The sequence below is a fragment of the Lissotriton helveticus genome, chromosome 5_1 (assembly GCF_964261635.1).
Source record: "Lissotriton helveticus chromosome 5_1, aLisHel1.1, whole genome shotgun sequence".
NCBI classification, from domain to species: Eukaryota; Metazoa; Chordata; class Amphibia; order Caudata; family Salamandridae; genus Lissotriton; species Lissotriton helveticus.
In genome coordinates, this window is record NC_136065.1 from 1,707,451,601 (window position 1) to 1,707,468,154 (window position 16,554).

Genomic DNA, 16,554 nt, shown 5'->3' on the forward strand with positions numbered 1-16,554 from the left:
AGCAGCCTGAACCTCTCTTCTCTGATGACGAAGAGGGCCACCACAACTTTGACTCCGACACCCTCTAACAGCTTGTGGAGAGCCTCCGTACCCCACGTCCAGGAGCAGGACTGCCATGAGGACCCCACCCCCTGCACAGACCACACAGTAGGCAGCACCCACCACCCATGACCCCCCACGAAGAAAACATGGCCTTCCAATGCCATGTGTTGGGGTGCTAGGAGAATGTGGCAGAACAGGTGCGGGTGGGGTTTGACCACATGGCAGCCAAACTAGATGCCATCCGTGGGTGGTTAAGTCCCATCAGGGACCACTCACATTCCCTAGTGGACACCCACAGTCCACTCCATGCACTCCAACGGACCATGGCTGACCGCTGGAGCCCTGACTCAGAGACTAGAACAACTGTCCAGTCAGAGTGGCTCTAGAGATGTCACACAGGAGTTGGGACACATGCAGAGGTTAATGGAGGCCATGGAGTGGATGCAGGCAGAAAGAGTGGCTGCCACAGCTGCATACCAGCGAGAGGTAGCTGGGTTCCTCAATGACCTTAGGACGATCCTCATGGCATTGCTGTCACACGGCCTGGCACTGATGCATGCTGCTGCTACCACTACATCCACCTCTCCATCCCCTGAAGTGTCAGTGCCACACTGTGTGGCAGACATTCCACCTCCAGCCACTGATGTGTCACTGCCACACCGCGCTGGAGACAGAACACCACCACCCACATGTGAGGCACATGAAACAGCAGAGGATGAAGATGCAAATGAATCTGCTTTACTGGTAAGAAAAAAACTGTAGCAGTCATCTCCGCCATATGGCCTGTTTCTACTTAGTTCTGCCCTCTGCATCATCACCTTCCGCTGTCCCCAGATACACTCTTCGACGCTCACCTTGGACCTCTACATGGACTGCCATATTCTGTTTGATCGCCAATGACACAGCAATCAGACTGCGGACTGAACTCTTCCTCATCTTTGGACTTGTCATTCCCTGAAGGACTCTGGCTGGCCCTTCATGGGCCAACATTGTAAAATGGGGTTACACTTCCCTGTACTGCTCCAGCTGCAGCGCTCCACTAAATGTGCATTAAACATTCATAATCAGACAGAAGTCTCATGTCTATGATATTTCAAGTGTGGAAGTATGGATGAAGTATGGATGAATGTAGGGTCAGTGATTCTCGCTTACGTCCATGTTGCTCATGACGTTCTGTGGTTTCTTTGTCCCTCCATTTCCTTTCATCCCACGTTTTGCTTTCACACACCCCAAGTCTTTGTTTGTTCCATACTGTACGATCTTTTACTTTGACTCATGTCTTTCCCACACAAATTACTTTCATGGGTCCTGAGAATTTCATTTATTCTTTCCGTACCATCCACGGGTACGTTACTTGAACCTTTTGACCAACCCACAAACGAGTAAACATTTTTTATAAAATCAGACCATGGCTTGTATTTTCCATACTTATACTTGATATTCTCATGAGTTACCTTGTTATCGCATCTGCTATTCAAGTTCACATGTTTAATCACTGTCTATGCATTCGCAGTTGCCAACTGTATACTCTCCCTAACAATCCCTTTGAACTAGACCATTGGCTTTTTGTTTATAGATCGCAGTTTTCTGTTGTACAATGTTGTGGTCTGTCAAACCTTTCTCCATCTCTTTTTTTGAAATATTTTCATTTATTCTAATAATCAGTAGATTTCTCCATCTCACTGAACACAGTTGGGTACTGCTGTCTGAGATTAACTACCCCAGATGGCGCTCACTCATAAAGATAGTTTCTAGAAATGTTATTACTTCCCTAGATGTGATTTTGACTACACGTGCGATCATAAATGCTTTTTGAAAAGTTATCCTCCTTCACTATGATATATTTATTCTGTATTTTAAGTCTGTCCACTGGGCATGAAACAGCTGGCAAACTATGCCCAAGGGCTCATAGGGAATTCCGCTGGTTGTAGGGGTCTTGTATGTGTTTTTCGCACTCTATCACTATTGGCAACTGAGCGTAATTTTTTGTCAACTGCTTAAATCTTTCTATCAATACCTGGTGTTAGAAATAGGGTTGTTGGTTTACTGGGGTGTGAGTTGTGGTCAAGCAATAGTCACAATCCCTTGCAGGGTGAACCAAAAAAAGTCACTAAATTAACCTATCCTTAACTCTGGGTATCTACACACAAAAAGCACTTCTGCTTAACTTCGAGGCAATGTGTAAAGTATTTATGCAGCACACAAACTGTATCAAAGTAAAAACACAGCACACAAAAAATCACAAACCAATTTCGAAAAATAGAGTACATTTTAAAAAAATTATTTGAGACGAAAATGAGAAAACGACAAAAATACAATCAGTATAATTGGAGTTAGGAGTTTTTAAAGATTTTTGAGAAAATAGTTCCAAAAAGCACACAGTTCCAATTATGGATATATTGAGTGCTGGTTGGCTACAGTCACTAGGTTAGGCCCCTTAAATGTTTACCTTCTCAAATTTCTGGCAAGAGTCTAGTTCACAATGGTGTAGGGAGAGCTTCATGGGAGACTGCCGGCGTGGAGCGAAGAGCAGGCCAGGCATCACGGGCATTGCTGGAGTTTTGTGTTGGTGGTCCCCCACTAGCGGTCACTGCTATAGTGTAAAGAGATGGTTTCCAGAGCTTCACACTGAAATATGGTGCGAGTGGTGAGGTCTCAGTGTGAACGGACCCGTTCACTGTTGCGAAAAGCCCAAAAGCTTGTTTTCAGCCCCCTGAGCCACACCAAGTGTCCAGGACCTGGAGGGTACCACTTGGGGCTCAGTACGCCCAGTCCATCTATTGTGTGACTGTCTGGGAAGAATTCACAAAGTCTAACCCTCAGTTGCACCCAGTAATGTGATCCATGCCAGGCTGTAGGCACAAAAGTGCTAAGCACAGAAAAATGCTAACTTTCAATAAGATTAATGTTTTGAATTGTGATATAAACTGGACTTTACCATTAAATAGGGCTCATCACCACAATTCCAAAGAAGCCAAACATGATATAGCCACCAGTTCCCCATTGGAAACTACTGCTTAATAAATGTAACAAGGAATTCCCACTGTTATCCTATGGCAGGGCTAGGCCTCACAGTAGTGATTAACAAATGTAAGAGTTTTCACTACCAGGACATGTAAAACATAAAAGTACATGTCCAATCTTTTCGTTGCACAGCACCCTGCCCTATAGGCTACGTAGGGCCTACCGTAGGAGTGGATTATATGTAATATAAGGGGAGTTTAAGAGTTTAAAAAACAATTTGACATGCCAGCTTAAAATTGAATTTAGCCTGCAATGTATTTATTTTATTAAACTTATAATGCGCACAGCTACCCACAATGGGTTTCCCGGCGCTAGGGACAGACTGGAGAAGAACTAGCAGAGTGACATTACAATTAGAGGAACCTCCGACATTACTGCTGAAAGAGCCAGGTTTTAAGACCCTTGCGAAAACGGAAAAGATTACATTCCGTTTTCACGGGTATGGCATTCCACATCTTAGGACCCAAATGTGAGAAAGAACGACCACCCATTTTAGCCAGCCTGAATCTGGGAATGGCAAAATCCCCGTTTACAGAAGATCGTAATTTTTGGCTGGGCTTATAAGCCTGAACTAAGCCCTGTAGATATTTGGGAGCTAAGCCATGTTTAATTTTAAATAGATGACACAGGGCTTTAAATTTAATTCGGCTAGGGACTTTAAGCCAGTGAAGGTCGTGAAGTGCTGGTAGAGCAGAAGCTCTCCTCGGAACATTTCGGAGAAGCCTGGCAGCCGCGTTCTGAACAACTTAGAGTTTTTTAGTTGTTTTCTGGTCGGCTCCAAGATAAAGAACGTTACCGTAGTCCAGGCGTGAGATCACAAGTGCCTGGACCACGGTTCTCTGTGTCGAAGAAGGTAGCATCCACAAAATCTTCTGAAGCCATTTCAAGATGACAAAACACATTGAGGCCACCTTCACGGCCTGCTGTCTCATAGTAAGATTCTCATCAATGAGAAACCCGAGGTTGCGTACTACGGCCACGGGCAAAGGGATGGAACCCATATCAGTAGGCCAATGATGGGGGCCCCATAGGTCCCTACCCTTGCCCAATATCACAACCTCGGTCTTGTCACCGTTAAGCTTAAAAAATGTCTCTTCATCCATTCAGAGACTAGAGTCAGACCCACTTTCAGTGCTGAGATGTTATTGCCCTCCTTCTTGGAAAGGGAGAAAATAATTTGGGTATCATGAGCGTAGGAATATAAAGTGAGACCAGCTTCTTCAATGATGGTTGCTAAAGGTCTAACATAGATATTAAATAATAGGGGACTGAGTATTGACCCCTGAGGAACTCCATACGCCGATGAACAAATTTTAGAGAAGGCAGAGACAGAAAAGACCTGGAAAGTGCGACCACTTAGGAAAGAGGCTAGCCAGGCAAGAGCAGAACCCTCCACTCCCAGGGACCGTAGAGTTTCAATGAGGATGGAATGCGACACAGTGTCAAACGCTGCACTTAGATCAAGTAAAATAAGGGCAGATGTTTCAATGGCAATGGCAGGCATAGGGCATGTTTTAAACTGCTACTTATACGGGTGGCACACTAAGTGCTGCAGGCCCACTAGTAGCATTTGATATACAGGCAGTGGGTATAAAGAATACCTCTCTACAAGGGACTTACAAGTAAATTCAATATGCCAATTAGGTATAAACCAACGTGACCATATTTAAAGGTATTGAGAATAAGCACTATAGCACTGGTTAACAGTTGTAAATTGCAGGCGCAAGGCCAATAAAAAATAAGTCCAGCAGAAATGGAGGAGGTGAAGCAAACACTCTGAGGGAAGACCACCCCAAGACTGACAGTTATAACACCTGGCCCTCAAAATATTTGTCTTAACCTACTCTTGGTTCTACATCTTCTCATGTGAACCTGATCAGCCAATCCAATTAATGTGCATCTCAAATGTCAGGGTAGGATCAATTTACTGCCTCCCCTAAAATCTCAGACGTCATCACTTATTTTATCTTTTACTCAAGTATATCTTTCAAAACCTTTTTGAGTACTCAGCCATTCCCATTGCACCCATTTCAGCAATGAGCTAAGCTCATCATCTCTATCAATTGCCCATCTCCACTCATCCTCTCATCTCTACATTTGTTACATTAGTCACCCTTTCCTATTTCAAATTACTCCCTTTGCAAGTCTTGGCTGTATGCTTCAATAACCTTTGTTTTTTATAAGCTATCTGCAAATAAATTGCTTTAGCCCTCCCCAAATTCTAACACAAATTGAATTGCACCATATTTGCTAACCAGCTTGCAATGCATGCGGAGGCCTCTAGTAGTTAATAGATGTATTAAAGGCTTATGATTTGAATGCACTTTGAAGGGAATTCCCCAAAAGTATGTTCAGAAATGTCTTACTGCCCAAAATATGGCCAGTCTTTCCTCTCAATAACTGAACATTTTATTTCAGTATCATTTAGTGTACCTGATGCATGAGCGATAACAATTTCTTTGTTATCCTGAATTTTGCATCTTACAGCCCCAAGATCAAGGGCACTTGCGTTGGTTGTCAGTGTAGTCCTGATCGTATGTCAAACATCGTAGAAGTGATGCTTCCTTTATATCACATTTACTATTCTCCGATTCAAAGTGGCATTTGTGACTCCATACCAATGTATTACCCTTCTCTAACAATTCTCACAATTCAGTTTTATCAGCTAACATCCTTACAAATTTGGAATAAAATGTGACCATTCCTAGAAAATATCCTAAATAATATTTAAGTTCTGGTACTGCAGCATTCTGAATTCTACAAATGAATTTGTCAAGGTGGCTGATGCCTCTGGCATTATTGCTATGCCCCAATAAGTAACACAGTCTACTTTTAGTATGCATGTCTCTGCTTCGACTGTTAACCCATTTTGTTGCAAAATAATGAAATGCCCCAATGAAATACCCCAGAAGATGTAACAAAGGATGTTAGATGGTGCGATGATGGGTGCAATTCAATCTGGTGGTACGCTGAGAAGGCATCAATGGTGAAACCCCTTGACTAATTGTAGGCGTCTCTTTTGTATTTGGTACACAATGTCTGTCAAACCCAATGTCTTCAATAAAGTTGTTCTCTCACAACCTTTAAATTTCACCTTGGACTTGCTCTCTGATGTCCAGCTGGAGGTTCCTGAAGACATGGACTCGGGGTTGTGTGCTCCTTTTTAATACAATCTTGTACTTCAAGCCACCAAACTTGCAACATGTGCATTGAATACTTTGGGATATCTTTTGCCCCAACCTTCAGATTCTTCACACCTTTCAACAAGCATTATGTGTGTCCTTGCCCCTCGTCAAAATTACATACCCCGAGCAGCTTCATGTATCCATTGTAGAATGGGTGCACCTTTCTTGGCTATATAGGCCATCCCTTGTATCTTCCCATTTATAAAGACAATTGGCAACAAGGGGTATGCTACCATCTCAATCTTTTCTCCTCGTAACCTCTTACATGTATACTGGTTTAAAGCACATCCCTATATTCTCAATTTAACATTTATTGACAATTCTTTTGTGATAAGATATACTTTGCCCCTATTTTCACCAATACATCATATTCTACATCATCTATGGATTGGATACACTTTGGATCTATTATGCTTTTCTCCCCGTATGCATCCTGACCTAAACCTTCACTTCCCTGGTTTGTATCATTAGTATTTTTCACCAACTCTATGGGTACAATGTCATTTCCACTATTATCATTGTCTTGTTCTGATTCATCCAGGTAGTTTACACTTTTGTTGCCCAACATACTTCCGCATGTACCCTTTCATACACATAAATAATGTCCAATTTTCCTACACTTCACACAAGTAACTTTTTAGCAGGATGCTGTGGATCATCTGCTAAATCTTAAACATGCACCCTGATTATAATTCATCTTAACTGGTTTGCGACCAGTAGTTTTGTCACTAAAAGATTCATTTTTTGAAAATGTACCATTAGACTTTACAAACAAGCTCTTTGCTGCCCAGGGTTTAACTCCCAAATGTGTTTTTTATTCATGATCTTAATGCACTGCAATAATTGAATGAATGTTGGGATTGCTGAAAGCACGGGGATACTCTGAAGAGTGGCCCAGGCTGATTTTAGAAAATAAGGGAATGCAAAGGGAATGATTAGAGAGTGAAACGCCATGTTTTCAGTTGCTTTCTTAAAGACCAATCATTATTCATTCATTCAGTGTAACTCTGCAGGGATGCTGGTCCAAGCTTGTAGGTCCAGGAGGGAGAAGGATCTGCCTCCGGTTTTTGCTCATTTAACGCCAAGCGTGCGGCACATTTTCCCACTGTACGCTAAGGTTTTTAAAAACCCACGGTTCATGACGAGCTCAGCTCGTCATCAGCGTACGAGAGGTGTACGTGAGCGTCGAAGGGGTTAAGACTTGGAACTTTGGCAAAATGGCCGAGGGAAGAGTGCAGAGTTCTTAGGAGAGAGTAACATTGAATCCTGGAGGACAAATATATCGGTCGGACTGGTGCAAAGCACTGTGCACAAGAATCAGGATTCCAGGGTAGGTTCTACAGCTGAGACAAAATCAAAGCTTGGATGGGTAGTTAAAGAGCCAGACAGGCTGCTGCATTCTGAGCCATGTGTAATTTCTGCAGTAGATGTTGTGGCTGTCCAGCAGAAAGGATATTGGTATTGTCCAATCTGGAAAACCACCAGGGCCAGAAGAACAGTCATCCTTGCAGAAAGGGAGATGATTTGCAGGACTTTATTGGCCATTCGCAAAGAACAAAACATGCGCCAACCCCCATATTAATTTGAGAATGTAGTGTCAGCTGTTATCAATCTTCACACCCAGGAATTTCACTACTACTGCTTGGGTGTTAGGTGGAACCACAAGCCAATGGGCTTGTAGGTCAAAAATAAAATTATGCCCATAGCTGAGAATCTTAGTTTTATTTGTGTTACATTGGTGTTACATTTCAGTTGAATAAAGCCCAACCACCAAAAGACTGCTGATAAGCAGGGTTTGATGGCATCATGGTTGATTGGCTCCTCCTTTTTTAAAAGAGAAAAGTAGCTGGGACTCATTAGCATAAGAGGTTATCTCGGCCTGCTAGTCACCTTTACCCCTATTGTTAGTTCTAATGCTCCAATAAATTGGAATTTCTTGCGTTCCATAACCTATGTTGAATGTTTTTGTTTGAGTCGGACCTCATTATTTGGGCATATATATCCACTTCCCGTATAGCTGTAAATGTGCAGTTAAAAAGTAAATGCTCTTAAACTAATAACAGACCTGTCAATTGCTTTATCTTGCCCCTGTACTGTTAAAAATAATTTTTAGAGTTGTACAATGATATTGATTCTGTTTGCAAAATTTAACTCTAGTTACTTCACTGATTTTGCATGTAATGATAAGGTGGCTCCACCTCCTTCTTACATCAATAGTGGTAATATGTGATGATTTTTTAATCCTTCTTTACTCAAACAGTTTAATAATGTGGCCTGTTTTGTGTCATCAGTAAATTGTTCCCCTTCAGAAGCTACCTTGTACACCTTAAAGGCATCTACCCATTCCTCCTATGTGGATTCGGGTTCGGCAGGCTGTAGTAAAAACACATGGGAGGTACCATTTGGGACATTGCTTGATTTGTTTAATAACCATAAAATGTTTTACCCTTGAGTATAACATTAAGTTTAATATAGCAGTGTAACCCACATGTTCAAATTATTTATATCAGTTAATACAGCACATTGAACTAAACTGAAAGAATATATGTAAATGTAAATGTATGTAAATGTAGTCACTGTTGTCTAAGTTGATAGATAATAAAACAAATGTAGACCCTTTTGTTTCATCAATTTTCTTCCCCTGAAATGCTGAACACAATTCTCATTCTATTTATAACTTTCTACCGCAATGCACTTAGATTATCCACAAGATGGTGTTGGTGATCAATGTTCAATTTCCTCAATTACTCTTGCCTGTGATTGCATCCATGTAGTTGCATTCCTCATCAGTTTCCTTACATGCTCATGTGATTACCATGCCAAAGGAGTACACTCACTAGCCCGCAGAATTTAGTCACTGCTTCACACGGGCCTGCATTGAACAACATTTTGACTATTGCCCTCTTGTTCTTCATATTCATGTAGCCCATAGCCCAGCATCAGCAGTAAGTGTAGTACTCTCACTCCAACACAGAGGCTCTGCAAAGTCAGCTGTCCATGTTCTGACTTGAGTTGTCATGTAGGCAGTGCTTCAATTAATAACAGATGCATTGAGAGTCTCACATTATTGATAACATAACCCGTTGTATACCCTGGATTTGAGGGCAGAGGTGTTGTTTTAAAATTGGTTTGGCAGCAGAAAATGCATTCTGCCTTATGCGATACACATTAGATACAAGGTGTGATAAAAAGATGAGATTGCATTGCCAAAGTGATGCAGTACACTAAATAAACAATCTCATAAGGTGCAGAAACAGTATTTAAACTTCAGTACCTTATATGAACAGCTGCAAGTACCCATGATATTTTGGCCAGCACTGACATACAGGTTCTATGTGTATATATATATATATATATAAATAAATAAAAAGATATTTAAAATATATATTTTTATATAAATAAATAATAAATAAATAAAAAGATTTATATATATATATATATATATATGTTCCAAAAATTCAACACCAGAGAACAGCTCCACAATCTCCTGGACGACACTGTAGCAAAGAACCCGAGACCCAAAATCAGGTGAGCTTCTTATTTTATTTGCACCTTCGTCAGCATATATATATTTTAAATATCTTTTTATTTATTTCTTTTAGATATCATTAGCATACAGACATCATAACTTTGGTCGCATACAGTACATTAGGGTGCATATGGTACATTCATCAAGGACAGCATTACATTGGCTTCAATATGTCCATATAAACTCAGTAAACAATGGAGAAACACAATGATTTCCATTTCCCTATCCTGCCATAAATACAGTGGTAAAATATTGGATTCAGATCTAGTGGCTTCTTTAGTGAGGGATGATATTGGTGTAAATAATTATTGATAATATGGGCTCAAATGAATCGTCCAGCAGGTCCAACCCATAGTAGCGCCTCTAGGGACCCCATACTTTATGGAATTTTCAGAAGCAACCCTGCTGTTATACTTGGTGCGTTCAGTGATCATGTAGAGAGCCATCCCCCTCCTCCATTCCTGGACCGTAGGGACTTCATCTGCATCCCCCGGCCTAGCCACATCATGCTTGACCACCACAGGACCTAAGGAACTGTAGAGCAGCTGAGCCCTAGTAACTTCAACATCATTCAAAATTCCCACGAGAAGAAACCTGGGGTCAACTGGCAATGGCACTTCGATGATCACACCCAACTCCTCAATGATTTCCCTCCAATATACCTGGATGGTAGAGGAAACCCATAACATGTGAAATAAGTAATCTTTGACCTCCCCATATGCAGTGCAGACAGAATATCGAGTTTAAAATATCGAGTGTCTCAAATATCAAGTCAGAAGTATTGTGGTTCAGAAAAATCGACAGAAAGAATATCGTGGTCGAGAACATCAACTTAAGGTAAGTAATAATGATTTTAAAAATATCAAAGTGCTTAATATCATTTCCAAAAATATTTTTTTAAATATACATTTTTTAATTAATGTTATGTATTTTAATATATGTTTTAAATGCATGTGATGTATGTTGTATTAGAATTGTTTGCATTTTTAATATATGTGTTACATTTTTGCTTGTTATTATTTTTTTAAATTCTAATTTTGCATCTAAAGTTCCAATAGCGGGTTATGGGTTTAGAGGGGAATAGGATGGGAAGTATTTTCCCACTCAGACAGAGGAGAGATGTTTAATGAGATCATATTCCTGCACGATCTTGGCTTCGCAAATTGTTTATGCTAGCCTAGGGTAGATTGTGGGCAAACCTTTATAGGCAGAGGCGCCGAATCCATAAAAGATTTTATCATAGTGCCAAATCGATATGCTAGATATGTTACTGGCTACAATGTCCATCAAAATGTAATGAGTAATCACCTGCCCATAACCATCCCAACTATCGCAGTAAAGACATTTTGCAATCAAGTAGCATGGGTACAAAATGTAGCACTGGGAAGAAAAAAGGGCTACACATTACGCTGGTCTAGTTTGTTCCCTTCTGAGTTGAGTAAACAAATTGTCACTAAGGCATACAATTAAATCTTAATTTGCCTTAATGACAGTCCATCACATGATAATATCCTGATAGCTTTTACCCATATTACTAAGGTTGTAAAAAATCTGCTACAAGCAGAAAGCAAAGGCACCCGTAATTGTAGAAAGGGATGGTTTGATAACATCTGCACAAAAACCTACACTAATCTGAAAAAAGTCCTATATAGGAGAGTAAGAGATAAAGAGGAAATTAGGATATGTATGAAGCTGTACAATGAAACTAGAAAAACTAGGATAAACAAAATGAAAGAGAAGGCTTGGGAGAACCTTAAACAAGCTTCAATGAGTAAAAACAGCTCCCTATTTTGGCAGGCTGTGAACGCGCCTTTTTTTAACAACAAGCCTGATGCGCCTTCCATTGAGGTAGCTATTGAGGAAAACACTTGGGTGGACTTCTTTTAAAATTTTTACTCCCAACTGAAGGCTACACAGAGGGAAATTGATCACGGGAGAAATTCCGGGGGGACCACCAGGATTTTCTGCCTATCAACCTTCTTATCACACTGGAAGACGTAAAATGAGGCCTTAAGGTCATCTAAATCTGTGCATCTGGGGCCTATAACATCTCTGGGGCATGATGTGACTCAGGAACTATATGTTGAGCCACAAGAAACCCATGGGGTGGATGAGACTATACTAGGGAGTCTCATCAGTGTCACTGGAGCTATTCTCGAAGAGCCACTTACAGAAGAACACTGTAAGGTGGTTTTTTGGAATGTGGCAGGACTAAAGCAGAAAATTTTAAACCCGTCCTGGTGTAATGTTATTGCTGAAGTGGGTATATTAGCTTTACAAGAAACCTGGACCACCACAGCAATACACCTTAATGGTTACAGAACTTATTTTACACCTGCAGTGGGGGGAGCACACGGAAGACCAAAGGGGGGACTGTCCGTGTATATATCGAACCTCCTAGTTACCGATAAAATTACTTTTTTTCCTGGTTCCAGTTATTACCAGAAAATTGTCATTGATACAAGGAAGGGTCCTACGATTGTCCTTTTTAATTTTTACAATAACTGCCTAAGTAGCGTAATTAAGGATGTTTTTGCTAATATAAGTACAGATATACAGAATGTTTTTGAGGAAAAAAAGGGTGAAGTCATGGTATTATGGGGGGGTGATTTTAATTGTTCTTTGTGCAAAAAGGGCCAGAAGGGTATTTGCGGTCTGATGTTGGAGCAGGACATCAGCTTGACGCATTTTGAACATACCCTTCTAGGTGATTCATTAAATGAGATGATTTTTAATTTTGATCTTGGTTTTACGAATGAGCTAGCCCACCACACAATGCCATTTGTTCCAACATTTGTGGGGCGGGGGGCTTCGACTACCATTGATTTTAGCCTCTGTACAAGTAGCTCGGCGGGCAGACTGATTAGCTCTAGTATCATGAACTTACCCTTAAGTGACCACTACCCACAGGTACTAAAAATGGAGAATCTTTTTTCCGTTGTGGATCATGTTGTAGGTCCCAATATCAAGGCACCGGACGTGAATCTAGGTACCCAAAATGGATATAGCCTTAAATGGAGTAGAGTGGTCCCGGCTGATTTTTTTTTCAAATTAGTGAATAAGTGTAGGAGTAATTTTTTGACCTGCCTGAACGAGCATGCTGACAGTGATGAAATTTTAAATAATTTTTATATTATTTCTATTGCAATCAAGGAGGCGCTGTGGGTTGCAAAGAAAAACTCCCTAAAGCACAATAGAAAATGGTTCGATAATAAATGTACCACTGCCCTATCAAAGCTTAGACAAGCGATCCATAAAACACCGCGGGATGTAACTCGAATTAGAATCCTGAGGAGGGACTATAACACAGCACTGAAGGATAGGAAGGCGGCTATAAGAAACGAGGCTTGGGATGATTTATGCGAGGCGTCACAATCAAAGGACCCGGCAGCTTTTTGGAGGGTAATTAATACCCCGCTCCTCTATGAAAATAAGGCACGGATGGAAATTGCCATCCCTGAAGATGAGTGGGTGGCGCATTTTTCCTCGCTCTATAAGGCTGTGGAACCAGTCTGTGACATAAGTCAGGACTTTATGTGCCCAAACATAGATCCAACCAAAGTACTGGTCGTAACCCTGCCCGAAGTTCTGGCGAGCTTGAAGGCAACCAAAGGGGGTAAGGCTGCTGGACCAGATGGCATACCAGCAGACCTCTATAAGGCCAACACTGAATTATGGGGGCCTTTGCTTGTCCAGCTTTTTAATGTTGCTCTGGCTAAGGGCTTAGTTCCTACCTGGCTTACATCGATTATAGTCCCAATATTTAAGAAAGGGGACAGGCAGAATTGCATGTGTTATAGGCCAATTTCCTTACTGGACTCATCTATCAAAATTTTAGGGAGAGTTGTTTTAGATAAATTGCGAATCTGGTCAGAAGAGAATGGGGTGCTATGTGATTTTCAATTTGGGTTCCAAAGAGGCTTAGGGACTATAGAACAAGGATTGAATTTGTTAATCCTGCAGCAGAAGTATGTAAAGGTTAAAAAACAACGTCTATATCTCACCTTTGTTGACTTATCGTCAGCTTTTGACTGTGTTTCACACAATAAATTGTGGTCAATTATGACTGAGTTGGGGGTAGACAATGCCATTATCTGCTTCTTGCGAGATCTATATTCCGGGGCCAATGCAAGTGTCCGTTTTGGGAATGATGGTGAATGCACTAGACAATTTGGGATTGGTCGGGGTGTACGTCAAGGATGTGTTTTAGCCCCATTTTTATTTTTGCTCTACATAAATGGCCTGGAGAAACGACTGGTGCAGGAGGGTAGGGACATGCCTATGGTGGGTGGAAGGCCTGTCCCCGCCTTGATGTACGCGGACGATGCCGTTTTGATGGCACGAACTCCAATGGCGTTACAAACCTTGGTCACCTCTTTTAACAGTTTCATGCTTGGCTTAGACTTAAAGATTAACTGCTCAAAAACACTGTCCATGTTTTGTGGGCCAAGATCAAACAAGCATTTGAAACCCATTTTTATAAATTCCAATCCCCTGGAAAAGACCTCCACTTTTCCCTATTTGGGAATTCTGTTTCATGAAAGTGGTTCATGGACTAGTGCAATCCAGGCTAGATCTCTGCTGTTCTCCAAAACTATTATGGCCTTAAAATGCTTTATGAGAAAATTAGGGAAAAAACCCATAAAAGAGATTTTAACTATTTATAGGGCAACCTGCTTAGCAGTAGCCACCTATGGATCAGGGCTGTGGGGTTACTCAAATATTAACACAATTCAAACTATGGAAAATAAATTTTTACGCCACATCCTGTCTGTACCTGAGAGTACTGCAACTATGATATGCCATGTTGAATTGGGAGTAATTTATGTTACTGATACGATTAAGATTCAGCCAATCCTTCTTTGGCACAGGGTGTGGACAAATGATGAATGTCTGGTTAATCGGGCTATTTTAAAGGACGTTTTAGTATTGGACAATATCAATGATTCCAAATGGATATGTTATGTCAAGAACTTTCTCAGTGAAATAAATTGTGTTCAATACTTCGAGGACCCACCAACTATGGCATACATATCGAGAAGAGACTTGAAAAATTTGTGTATTGCCCATCTTAGGGACAAAAGACACTTAGAGGAGGCAAGAAAAAAGACTGTCTCTGCTCACCAGGACATTTTATGTGGAGAGAAATTACAGCCATATTTGTCCTTATATATGTCTAATCATGAACGTTTCCTTTTAACCCGGTTTAGACTCAATATTGTTTTTAGAGTCTTGTCCTTTCCTGTGATGAATTGTTGGCTGAAAGAATTACCCTTTTGCCCATGTGATGATGTCTCCCCACAGTCCGATATTCATATTTTATTCTTTTGTAAATTTTATACTTTCTCTCGGAAGAAACTTATCATCCCGATTCTCAAAGACTTAAATATACGAAGATGTCGCTTAGCGTTCTTAGAATGCCAGAAAATGGAAACTGTTTTTATGGTAGCCTCTTTGGGCGAATTTTTTAAATCTACTTTTAAATGTCGTAAATCGATCTCAATGAATTAACCTCCTTATTGTACATATGCATTTTAAATAACGAATATATGACTCCCGTGTAAAACTGTATTTTCTTCATGCTACTTTTATGGTTATTCTGTTTTTTAACCGAATAAAGTATTTTGAACTGAACTGAGTAAACAAATTGTCACTAAGGCATACAATTAAATCTTAATTTGCCTTAATGACAGTCCATCACATGATAATATCCTGATAGCTTTTACCCATATTACTAAGGTTGTAAAAAATCTGCTACAAGCAGAAAGCAAAGGCACCCGTAATTGTAGAAAGGGATGGTTTGATAACATCTGCACAAAAACCTACACTAATCTGAAAAAAGTCCTATATAGGAGAGTAAGAGATAAAGAGGAAATTAGGATATGTATGAAGCTGTACAATGAAACTAGAAAAACTAGGATAAACAAAATGAAAGAGAAGGCTTGGGAGAACCTTAAACAAGCTTCAATGAGTAAAAACAGCTCCCTATTTTGGCAGGCTGTGAACGCGCCTTTTTTTAACAACAAGCCTGATGCGCCTTCCATTGAGGTAGCTATTGAGGAAAACACTTGGGTGGACTTCTTTTAAAATTTTTACTCCCAACTGAAGGCTACACAGAGGGAAATTGATCACGGGAGAAATTCCGGGGGGACCATCAGGATTTTCTGCCTATCAACCTTCTCATCACACTGGAAGACGTAACCATGGCCATAAATGCAAGCAAGAGTGGCAAGGCCCCAGGCACGGATGGGGTACAAATTGACTTATTTAAGTCAATTCCAACTCCGCAGGTGTGGTCCCCGATATTAACACAGGTTTTACAAACATGTTGTGCAAAAGGTTTTATAGATACATGGTCTGAATCGATCATTGTCCCAGTTTTCAAGAAGGGGGATCGGGAAAATCCCGCCTGCTACCGCCCAATATCCTTATTAGAGTCCCTTATGAAAGTAGCAGGAAGGATTGTTTTAGATCGGTTACAAACATGGGCAGAAGAAAACAATATTTTTAGCGATGTACAATATGGTTTAGGATCTGGTTTAGGAATCAACGAGCAGGCTCTTAATCTTAGTATTTTAATTGGAAAGGATACACAAGCTAAATCAGGGAAATTTTACTTGGAGTGCGTCCGATAGTCTCCCTTCCCTACGCGGAAGATGCAGTACATGTGGCACGACCCCAGATTGGTTTACAAAGGGCTCTTACTTTTTATACTAGTTTTAGGGACAACCTGGGTCTGAAAATTAATGCAAAGAAAAGTTTTATAATGACTTG